This window comes from Phoenix dactylifera, unplaced genomic scaffold (assembly GCF_009389715.1).
Source record: "Phoenix dactylifera cultivar Barhee BC4 unplaced genomic scaffold, palm_55x_up_171113_PBpolish2nd_filt_p 001528F, whole genome shotgun sequence".
NCBI classification, from domain to species: Eukaryota; Viridiplantae; Streptophyta; class Magnoliopsida; order Arecales; family Arecaceae; genus Phoenix; species Phoenix dactylifera.
Window position 1 is genome coordinate 81811 of NW_024068837.1, and position 11090 is coordinate 92900.

The 11090-nt window shown below is 42.1% G+C and overlaps 1 long non-coding RNA gene across 5 annotated transcripts; it reads left to right on the forward strand.

The window, feature by feature from the left end:
• LOC120108755 lies at positions 1-8055 on the forward strand. 5 transcript variants are annotated; one of them, XR_005509986.1, is made up of 5 exons: positions 1-98; positions 230-248; positions 399-499; positions 1211-2894; positions 7977-8055. It is a non-coding gene; the product is annotated as an uncharacterized LOC120108755 (long non-coding RNA). The 5 variants fall into 5 exon arrangements; XR_005509982.1 differs by lacking the exon at positions 1-98 and having other exon boundaries at positions 143-248; XR_005509984.1 differs by lacking the exons at positions 1-98; positions 7977-8055 and adding an exon at positions 7373-7414 and having other exon boundaries at positions 143-248.
• The last annotated feature ends 3035 nt before the right edge of the window (positions 8056-11090 follow it).

Here is an 11090-nt window from a genome sequence, read left to right on the forward strand (position 1 = left end):
CCCTAAACCCCGACCATTTCTCGCACATTATTTCTCTCTCTCTCGCTCTCTTCTCTCTCGGCTCCATCTCACTCGTTTCGTCTCCGAGATCACCATGGGTAAATAAAACTTTCTCTCTCTCTCTCTCTCTCTCTCTCTCGATCTATCTATGTCTCTCTTTCTGTTTTCTTCTCTTATCGCATTCTGATCTCATTCTTTCTTGTTTTTGGATTTTTTTTTTCCCGCGAAGATCAAGATCGGAATCAATGGTGAGCATTCTTGTTGCTCTTTTTGGTTGTTTTAGAGTATCATATGATCTTAAGCGATTTTTATCAAAAGTTTGGGGTCTGGATAGATCTCAGGTTCGATCCTGATGCATATATGTCTTGTGACGTTTGATTTGGTTTTGATGTTGATAGGATTTGGAAGGATCGGGCGATTGGTGGCCAGAGTGGCTCTCCAGAGCAACGAGGTCGAGCTCGTCGCCGTCAACGATCCCTTCATCACTACCGACTACATGGTATACATGGAAACCTATGATTCTATATATGATGATGATGTTGTTTGATCTCTGTCTGCGTCCATTTGATCAACGGATCTGATGTTCCAGATCCTTTAAAAATGATTTTTGTTTTGCTTCTGAAAAATCTGGACCCTCTGATCGGTTTCGTGCTCACGCCCAGAAGATGAAGGATGAGTGAGATATGATATCCTTAGATCTGGGTGATGGTTCATTGATCAGCTATTTTTAATCCGTGATCCGATCGGAATTACGCTAAAATTTTATTTTTATAATCTAACTTTCAAAAGATGTTTCATTGCTGTGATCTGGCAAACATTCACTTTTTTATTCTTCTTCATAAATTATTATGGTGGTACTGGTTCTCGTGCGATTGCTACCATTTATTATTAGAATCGATATTTTTTTTTGTACTTTTTATTTTAATTAGAGTAAAAAGCAGATTTACACCATACCTTATCAACATGAGAAGGTGTCAGAAAACTTCATAAGTGAGCAGGATAAATGATATAGTTAAACAAGAGATTACCAATCATCTCACAGTGATTTCTCGACGCGGAAAAAAACACACACATTATCTACTTTTGCCCACATTGGTTTGATTATGTAATGCTTCACAACATATATATACAGCCAGGTGCCTGCCCGTTCTTTGGACTGCAAGATTTTACTTTTAGTGAGCCCACATTTACAGATGATTCCTATATGCAGATTCTTAGTAAGAATTATTCGATCCCATTGGATAAGCTCCTGTCAACAGTGCAATAAGATACTGGTGCTACACCCCTCTCTTTTATGATGAACAATCGAAGGCGATACGGAAAGTGCCGGTGGGCAGAGGTAGCTGGAATCTGCGCGTGACAAAGACCATGGGCAGCGGGGGTGGAGAAAAGTGATGCAAGCGAAATTTGAGGTATGACAAGAATAAAGTTGGCACGCTCAAGTTCAAGATGACACAATATTCGCTTGGAGGTGAATATGATCAGGTGAGAACTAAGAAAAGCTCAGAAGATAGTTTAGCTCTCGATCCTTTTTCGCTTTTTTTCTGGTAGAGATCTTCTTTTGAGTTTTGCTTGAAAGTAAATGCCAGCTTGCCCAGACTCTCATTGACCCCGAGCGACGCATCTAATAAGATTGATGGTTTTTTTTGCCATCATTATTGCGGTCCAAGTACGCTATATGTTAGATTTTTCAGATCGCTCACACGGTGGCTAGATTTCAGGGCGCTGCAACGGACTCTCGTCCTCTAAGCACAGGTCAGAGGGATCTCCCCCAAAACGATGTTGTACCATCAGGTATTGGAAGGAAAAAATATAGACTGGTTAAGATTTTTAATTTGATAAGTAAAATACAACATTCATACACGCACGATATGTTCGACTCGAGAATAAATCAAAATGCATTTTTGTTGCATACATGCATTTTTGTTGAAATAATGTACTTGATGGCTATCTATTTTCAATTTTTTTTCTAAGTATTTTATACTTATTAAAAAAAATTATTATTAAAAAAAGGCCTCATTCACTGAATCCGCCTTAGGCCTCCAAATATATTAGGCCGCCCCTGAGTTTAATATAATTTTTGAGTGAAAGCACGGAAAAGTAATTATGCTTAAGGAAGGGCCCATAAAACTGATTAAATAACTGAGATAATGCTCAAGTGATTATTATTTCTAGATAATGTTAAATTTTCTCTCGTGCGCGCATGCATGTCGTATTTTACTTATCAAATTAAAAATCTTGACCTGTCTATATTTTTTCTCCCAATACCTGGTGGTACAACGTCGTTTTGGGGAAGATCCCGCTGATCTGTGCCTGGAGAACGAGAGTCCGTTGCAGTGCTTTGAAATCTAGACGCCACGTGAGCGATCTGAAAAATCTGACAGATAGCGTACTTGGGCTGCAATAACGATGGCAAGAAAAACCATCAATCTTATTAGATGCGTCACTCGGGGTCAATGAGAGTCTGGGCAAGCTGGCATTTACTTTCAAGCCAAACTCAAAAGAAGATCTCAACCAGAAAAAAAACGAAAAAGGGTCAAGAGCTAAACTATCTTCTAAGTTTTTCTTAGTTCTCACCTGATCATCTTCTCCTCCAAGCGAATATTGTGTCATCTTGAACTTGAGTGTGCCAACTTTATTCTAGTCATACATCAAATTTCGCTTACACCACTTTTTTCCACCCCTGCTGCCCATGATCTTTGTCACGCACAGATTCCAGCTATCTCTGCCCACTGGCACTTTCCGTATCACCTTTGATTATTTATCATAAAAGAGAGGGATGTAGCCCTCTGCCTATAACGAGAACACAAAATCGGTCTCCATCATCGGGTGTTTTAATAGGGGTCAAGAGGGAGAAAATGAAGCTTTGATCGTTCAGTCATCCATGGATCCAGGTACGCTACCCTACCATGGTTATGTTTATGATCCTATTTACAAATGTTTACATAGCAGACTGCTCAACTAATGAACAGGTAATGTTAAAAGGAACTTTAGCAAATGCTCAAACTATATAACCAAGTTTAGACAAGAAGAGAAAATCTAAAATCCTAGGCTTTTAGCCTATACATTATACAAGTAGCGTTTATATTTACCATGCTTATGAGACATGCTTCATACATGTAGGAGATGGATAGAGGTGCAGATGAGAACGTTAAAATTGTGGAAATGGATCTATTTGTAGGGATTGTTTTATTTGTAGGGATCTATTTGTTATTTTGTGATCCTATTTATATGGGTTCACCCTCATGTTTAGGTTTTTTTGATGAATGATGAATAAAAATTAGCCTCCTTGTCTTCTTCTCCCTCCTCCTCTTCTCCCCCTTCTCTTCTCCCCCCTCCTCTTCTCCTCTCTTTCCTCTCCTTTCTGCAGTTGTCCTGCATCAGCTTTGGTATCAGAGCACCCGGTTTTGCCTCTGTTGCCAAAACCCTTTTCTTTTCTGGGCTGCCGTGGGTCAGGCTACGGACGAGAGGGAAAAAAAAAAAGAATCCCTGTTCCCGTGGCCATCATTCTCCCAAGGGAAAAGCCCCTAAGACGATTCCCCCACCCCACCCCGCGCACGTCCGACACCTCCAACGTCGTCGCGACCGCTGCCGAGAGCACCAACCGCGTGCCCTGCGACCCGACGAAGAGGATCTCCCTGAGCCACTGGCCAACCGTGGTCGTACCCAGGCACGGAAGAGAGGAGGACGCGCTAGGCTCCGCCCGTGTCCCCGTCGCCAGCCGCCACGCTCCATTGCGTCTCAGTGTCGCCGTCCGTGGCCAGATCACTCATCGACGCTCCGTCGTATCCCGCTTCCACACGCTCCCGTGCGTCCCCGGTCGCCGATCTCATCCGGATCCGAGGAAAGGGGCACTGCCACTTCCGAGCGCCCATCGTCCCGATCGTCGCCGCTGCTTTCCCCTCTTTGCGATTCTCGACTCCTCGCAGCGATCGCCCGCCTGTGCCCCCCATCTCCTTCAACCGCCACCGCACCCCATGCACCGGTCGCCGCGGAGGCAGGTAACCACCTGCAACCTCCTCCCCTCAAAGCCCCACAATGGAGCCGAACCCATAGTGGGTTCCCGGAGCGGGTGCGCCCGCTAACCCGAACCCAATCGGGTTAAAAAAAAGAAAAAAAAGAAAAAAAAGAAAGAAAAAGAAAAAAAAAGAAAAAAAGAGAAGAGTACCTTTCATCTTCCTCCTCTGATCGTCCGTAACTCCACCGCCGCCTCCGCCTCTCCCCCGTTCGCACGCCGCTTCCGCCTCCACCGCAGCGCCGCCTCCGACGTCGCCGCTTCCCCTCCGCCCGCACACAGCGCCGCCCGCACGCAGCGCCGCCCCCGTGTTGCGACCCCCTCCGCCTCCATCGCAGCGCCGCCCCCTTCCTCCGCCGCCCCCGTGCCACGATTCCCTTAACCCTTCCCTCCTCTTTCCTCCACTGACCGCACCCCCCCTTCCCCTCTGTGGGATCAAGGGTAACCCCATCTCTCCTCCCCTTTCTTCTTCCTTCACGGCCGAACCCACCTCACCTCCCACCCCACCTTCATTTTCTCTCTCGAGCCGATTCTCTCATTGGGCCCACGCCCGCACCCCCAAAGAACCCACCAGGCCCGACTCTCAGGCCCTAAACACCGGGCCCAATCCGATTTCCTCCTCATAGGCCAAAGCCCGTCGGCCTGCAACGCCACTGCAGAGCCCATTTCGACCTGCCGTGTTGCTGAGATCAACCCCAATTGGAGCCGTTTGACGAGCCTACTTGCTGTGCAGCGTTTCTGGTCGTCACCCTAACCTAGGTCAGGTTTCTTCCCTTACTACAAATTTTATTTGTTTGTCTAGATTTAGAATTAATTAACTCTTATGTGCTCTATTGATATTGCTTCCCAAAAATTCAACACATCCACTCCAAACAACACCAAAACCCTAGTAGTGGCCTATCTTTGTTATTAATTGTAGGGCTACCTAATCTTTGGAAGTTCTTTGAGGCTCTGTGCAACCCTGCAACACACTGAAAACTAGTACTATTTGACTGCAACTACTTATCTGAATTTGTTACGTAATTCAAAGCCAATTTCAATTGCTTGAGTTAGCTTCCGATTATATTGAGTATCTACTTTGCAATTTTGAATTCATTTCATGCATTAGGTCTACTTAGGAACCTTTATAGTTGGTCGGATCATATATTTTGTCATTCATTTTATGCATCTACATAGTGGTCGTGATGCATCTCATCCTGAGTCCCAATTAGGCATGGATTCCAAAATCGAAGCCCTATTAAAAGCTATCCAAGACACTAATGCTCAAGTCCAAAACACTAATGCCCAAGTCCAAAAAACGAATGCTCAAGTCCAAAATACCAATGCCCAAGTCCAAGCAAACAATGTCCAAATTCATGACTTAACCACAATGTCCACCCAGGTTAATGCCCGACTCGATTCAATTGAGGCTTCACTTCAGAGGGTTATTGGATCCCAAAGAGCTAGTACTCCCCATTTACCGGGACTTGAAGAGGACGACACCCTAGAACAAATCCTAGAACAACAAGGCTCGGTTTGGCAGGACAACTTTGTTAATAGGTCTGTTCCAAGTCACCATTATGCCTACCCTCGCCCTAGAGGACCTGGTCCCATTCCTCATATTGATAGAGGTCACCGACATACCGTAGAACCCAGAGAACCTCGTAACCCTGATGAAGATGTAATGCGAGGCATTAGGGTTGAAGCCCCCACTTTTGACGGTCGTCTTGAGGACAAAAAAGTTCGATTCGCTATAATGAAACTTCTTGGTCGAGCTAAGCTGTTTTGGCAAAACACTGAACAACTGTTAGCTAGGAGACAACAACATGAAATAACTGATTGGGTAGAGATGAAAGAGAGACTTAAAGAAAAATATCTGCCTCTTAACTACCAAGATGATCTCCTTAACCGATGGAACACTAAGTCCACATTTGTAAGGCGCCCTGACACATGGAGCACTCCCACGAGCCTTAATTCCTTAGGGTCCAAACCTCCTGTAGGGTCCACTACTCATAGGCCCCCTCCTCCTGCCCATGTCCCAGGCCGAGACACTAATAGCACGGGAATCCTTGGTGAGCCTCCCAAAACACATTCCAAAATTCGGTGTCACAAATGCTAAGGTTTTGGACACGTTATCTCCCAATGTGCTAACAAAATTTTCGTTATTGCTCAGCAAGATCAGGGAGATGACATAGATGACTTAGAGGAGCAAATCTATGAACCAAACCTCGATGACATTCAGGACATTGAGGAAGAGTGTGATGACGAACCTGAAACCCTAGGATGCACCCACACTACACCTAGCTCGCTTGCACAGTCAGGTAGCGAGTCTGCCAGTCTACCATGAGTATAGTTGGATATGCCCTCGCACAACCCATCGAAACTGATGTTAGGATTTCTGAGCTTGCATATGCATTTACACAACACATTCATAAGTTGTATCAGGAAATCTATAAGGGCATTCATGCATGTCCTGCTCAATATAAGATGCAAGCTGATTTCCATGTTAAAGAATTTCAAACTTGGGGTTACGTAATGATCTGTCTTTAAGGAATTGCAGTCTCTTAGTATTGGACCATTCAGGGTGTTGCACAAGGATGGCACTGACGCCTATGCCATTGACTTTCCATTTGATTTTGGTCATAGCCTTACTCTTAATATTATAGATTTGGTTGCAATCCCTGAAGACTCTTTTGCTGCACACTCTCCTGCTCCCGATGTTTACCCTATTATTGATTCCATGCCATCTTCGTTTTCTTTTATCCTCCATCGAGCACAAAAAGAGTATATTGATTCTATTTTTAACCGAGCAAATAGTTTTTGACAGTGATGGAGGCATCCAACATTTTCTGGTTCGTTGGCCGTGGACGACCAAAGTCCGGTTATACTTGGATCCAGCATGAGGAGAGACCGTCGATTGACCCCGACTTGTTGGAGTACTACCGAGGCTTTACCGAGCCACTTTCGTCGAGGTCGACTTCTTTCCACCCGAGGAGAGTTGGTGCGGACACCAGTGCCAGGTCAGGCCGGTCGCCACAGGATCACCCCAGCTCAGTGGATCCCAGCGATTCAGCCAGCCTGATTTTATTTTAGATTGATTTATTTTAGTTAGATTTATTTTATGTTGATTGGATTTATTTGCATATTATCATTTGGATTTATTTGCAAATTGTCATTTTAGGACCTTTTCGGAATTGTTTTATTTGTAGGAATCTATTTCTTATTTTTTGACCCTATTTATATGGGTTCACCCTCATGTTTAGGTTTTTTTGATGAATGATGAATAAAAATTAGCCTCCTCCTCTTCTCCCTCCTCCTTTTCTCCCCCTTCTCTTCTTCCCCCTCCTCTTCTTATCTCTTTCCCTCTCCTTTCTGCAGTTGTCCTGCATCAAATATGTAACACTGGTGAAGGTAGAAGGTAAACAAATGTTGATGTCCAGCTTCTGAAGAAGGAAATGTGCAGACATGTAGTGATGCAGAAATTGCTGAATCCCAGGAATGCTTTTTCCCTCTCTGCATGTTAGCCATGATTTTAAGTATTCTAATACCTTGTTTTAGCTTGGGCTATTTCCGCTTTCTTTTTATATTTGATTCCCACTGAACAACTGCAGATTGTTTACAAACATAGCTTTGCATACTTTGTAACCTCAGAGAATCATAACTCCTCTCCGATGTTTGAATTAAATAATAAACTTGTAATTTACTAGATGTTGACAACCTACAGAAATACCCATTTTTGCAAATTAGCTAACAGACTGTGGTCCGCTGTCACTATAGTGCTGCCTGGTGGTTTCACGTGAGAATTCTGCAAATGTCATCCCATCTCTCAATCGAGAGGATAGTGGAATTTTTTGAAGATTTCTTGCATTAGCTCAAGAAGTTCCTGAGTTTCAGTGATGAAGGAGCTCAGTGAAGCACTTGTTTTTTTGGTCACAAGACCCAGATGTCTCGAAGCTTGACCACAACTTCCTACTTGTTTCAGAATCTAAAAGGTATGCAGGATAAGAGAGAGTTTTGTCCCAAGCTGGCTGCAAGAAGATGGCGAATATCTATCAGCTTAATTCTCTATTTCAACGGGTCAGCCAACAGAATAAGTGTAATGCAAAGCTTACACATGACAAGATATCAGCTGCTTCCCCTACCCTGAATGAAGAAGCTTTCAGGTGGGGATTTCACCACAAAGAGATTATTCTTTTTAGTGTCAAAAACAGTTGCAGATATGTATGCCCATCTGGAGAAGAGCACTCTGGGACTGTTAGAGAAGAACAAACATCTGTTTGGGCAAGGGAATGTAAATAATGGTGTTGTTAGAATAGTATAGATTCCATAGTCATAATGCCATTGCTTCCATAAACAGGATAAAAAATTTCTGCAGAACCTATCTTCAATCAAGCTGTTCTCTATAAGCACTCATCCAAGGGCTCCTTTCTGACATAGGAAAAATGCTTCCTGACATAGTAGATTCATGAAAATTTGAAGGACAAATTTTAATTGAATGCACTTTCTTTATAGATCCTTTCATTCTATATTCTCTTTGAGAATAAGGTTATCCAACATCGAATTATAGTGAACAAGGCACCTCTTTGCAGTTTCCATATTTATAATGCTCTGTTCCCAGTTCTCTGCTACCAATGGCCTTATCACAGATTTGTGCTACACAAAGTCCAAGTCCATCATGTGAAGACAAGCTACTTAAAGTTTTGCTGAGCTGCTCGAACTCGCGATGATTGAATTCCTGGAATCCATTGACAGATGGATTTTCTTCTTCACTGTAGCTGCCTTTTTCTCTTATGCTAGATCACTTGAAGACAACTCCAAACTTGAATCTATCCATATTTTAACTGAAGGAAAATGAGGAGAGATTCCTATCTAGATTCTTCAAAGGAACATCACTGCCTAAGCTATGCTCCTGAAATAAACATCACCCATATTTTTTTTAATGGTTACATATATATTCAAGATGATAATATTGGTGAGAGAATATCTGTATATCATTGTGCATTTATTCTTCAAAATTTAACAAATAAAAGTTAAAGCAGGTGTCTGAAGTAATTTTTTTTTAGAGCAACTGCATTTAATCCAAAATAACTTATGATTATAAGACAAGAAAATGTTAACTGTGTAAAATAAACGACAAAACTAATATACCACATATAGCATTGCTCTGTTGGATATACCCAATCCTTTATGCCAAAATAGCTCTCCAAGAAGCTAGTTGACTTTAGTGCTCAGTCATTACAAATAGTAATGCTTCAACAAGTTTGAGTCCATGATGTTCATACATCAGGTTGGCACCAAATAATTTTAGTAAAAATTATGTTACAAAGTATTACATATGAAATGTTTTTTTCATCATGAAGACACAGATAGTTTTGGATTATATGCTTATGGTCATTTAAATGTATCTGTCCAATGGAACATGATTTCAAGCTCTAAGCTTATATAATAATTTTCTCCTTTTTTATTTCAGGTGTTGAAAGAAAAATCTTTGACTAATGCTATAACATCATTGCTAGCTTTGTTTCTTTTATCAAAACTAAATAAATGTAATATGCGTTCATAGTCTTATTTTCATGACAATATCCCTATGTTGGGTTATGTCATGTTACATATTACAGCACATGAACTATTGGCACCTACAGTGAACCAAGTGTCAAGAAACACGAGAAAACAGTCTTAAAAAATGTCAAATTAAGTCTAAGTATTAATTTACTTGGACAGTGACATGGATCCCCACATTGCAGTCAAACAAAAAGATTGTTTGTGGATAAGGTTGTACTGACCAAACAACCTCAAGCACAAGTTATTCTTGCTTCAGGGAGATTGATGTTAAAAAGAAATAACAGTAAGTTACTACATAAAAGTAGACCACCTATGAATGACAACCTACCAAAGAAAGTAATTTATTTAATCTTTTTTTTTCAGTCAATTGTTTTTGACATTAGAGTCATGGAGTAAGCCCACCAATGTTAGGATATGCTAAACAAAGAAGAGTTGTTAGACATTTAACCCTAATTCCTTACACTAATGAATGGGATATTATGAATGACCATTAGTTTTGATTCAGTTATAAACATGCAAAGAAATGATTAATGCCACCTCTACCCCTCATCAATAAAATTTCAAAATATAGTTGGAATATTGGATGCTCTAGTATTTTACCTTTTCCCCAAAGAGTAACTCACTATATGAATCCCACTATAAGCTAAGCATGCTGGGAAGCTTATGCCCCTAATCGAGGAATAAAATTATATGATGTTTATGCACCAATTTGGGATTGCACCATGGTTTGCTGAACCGATCCATACGGGCAGGTTCAGCACGTACCATACCGGTACTGGTGCCAATCGGTACAGTTCATCCGTGGAAAACGGTTCCGACCCCTTATAGCTTCCCGCGGCGTACTGATGCGAACCGGGCCGGTTCGCACCGGCTTGCAGGGGGGCAGGGCGCCTGCACGGTTTTCTGCTAAAACCGCGCCCGCATTGGGCGCAGGAGATTTAATGCCACAAAGTGGCATTTAACGTCGGGCGCACGCGACGCGTGCACACGGCTTTTTTCCACGTGTGCACCTAGCTTATCGTACTTCAGTATCAGTTCAAACTAGTTCGAACCGGAACCATACCGATCCGGTAGGCGACCGGTAGCCTACCGGTACCGGTACGACGTACCTTGGATTACATTACAATTTAACTCATTAGCTTATAACGTCTTACACATACATACAATTTCCTATGTTAAAAAATGTCATCTTTTTTTTTTTTTGGCACTCTCTACATGTTCAAATAAATTTCAGAGGGGTTCTCCCAAGCTGCATGGATTTAGAACTTCCTTTATGCCAACTGACCTTCAAAGTTTATGGAAGGCCCCTCCTGACATAATTTTTTTGTAGGAAGATATTCGATAACAATCCTTGCAAGGTAGATCTTATCTTGACACTCAATTGCAAAAGTCTGCTTAATCCTTATATGGCGTCTAACTTAGTGCTATACTCCATAGCCAATATCACACCATTAATACGATTTTATCTGAAAAAAGAGACAATGTAATGTAATACGAGATGAAGGACTATTAGACTTATCAACCCCAAAGAAAA